Raw genomic sequence first — 1106 nt, 5'->3', positions numbered from 1 at the left:
TCCCTTGCCTCGAGCCCTGATTGCTTTCTTGGCTGCATCCCTCCTCTCCTCACAGCCCGGTTGTCATCACTGCTTCATCCGTCGCTTCATGCATTCTGGCTGCTGGGCCCTTCCCACCGCACACCTCGATTGCTATCTCTTCTGCATCACACACCCCGATTGCTATCTCTGCTACATCCCTCGGCTCTCACTTCTGCATCCTTCGCCTCACACCTCGATTGCTATCAATGCTGCATCCGTAACCTCACACCCCGATTGCTATGCGGGGAGGCTCCTTGGCCGCCTTGGAAATTTCTGTGTGTCGGACGCACCGCGGGATAAGGGGTTGGCACTGGTAGTCGCCCCAAGTGCGCCCGATTCTTAGACCGCTTCGAGGTGACCTCGTAGCCTCTTTCGTCCAGGCTTCCTGCCTTCAACGCCCTTTTTACACCTCGATTGCTATGCGCGGGCTCGTTGGCGTCTATCACCTCTCTGCGAAGAGTGGCACGATGATTGTTGGGGTAAATCGTAGCAGTCCGATCTCTGGCCTTGGGCCATTGTGAGGGCTGATCGATTTCCTGTGCGCATCTCGTGTTCGCCCAGTAACAGACTCGACGACTTGTAATCGGTCTTGTTCCCGATTGTTCCTGGAGGTAGTCTTCGGAACTCTTGGATTTGACCTGTCACTCGAACTGTCCTCTTCCGAGGATGCTTGTGTGTGTGTGCTTGTGCCATTTCCTTGGCGGTATTAACGAGATATTAAAGAGCGGAGTGAGCGCCTCGCCCAGCTATGTTTGGGGCTCTCACTCCCTTACCCGGTGTGCGACCGCTTTGCACGTAGGTTGCGGAGCATCGCGACTCTTTCGATGTTTGGCGGTTGTCTTCCGGTGATGCGTTGGTCCCGAAGTGCACGTTACTAGCATTTCTGCCATTGTTCTCGATCTTTGGCACGTTCCTTCGTTGCAATTGGATATATATCTCCGTTTATACGCGCAGGCTTCTCCCGCCTATTCAGCGCTGTCCCACTCTCAGCACTCTCGTGGTCTCCTTGGCTTCTCTCTCCCGTGAGCGAGCTCTCTTCTCGAGTCTTTTCCATGTCCCATGGAGGTTGCCTTGCGAAATTCGGG

Source organism: Cryptomeria japonica, unplaced genomic scaffold (genome assembly GCF_030272615.1).
Source record: "Cryptomeria japonica unplaced genomic scaffold, Sugi_1.0 HiC_scaffold_76, whole genome shotgun sequence".
NCBI classification, from domain to species: Eukaryota; Viridiplantae; Streptophyta; class Pinopsida; order Cupressales; family Cupressaceae; genus Cryptomeria; species Cryptomeria japonica.
This window is presented reverse-complemented; position numbering follows the sequence as displayed.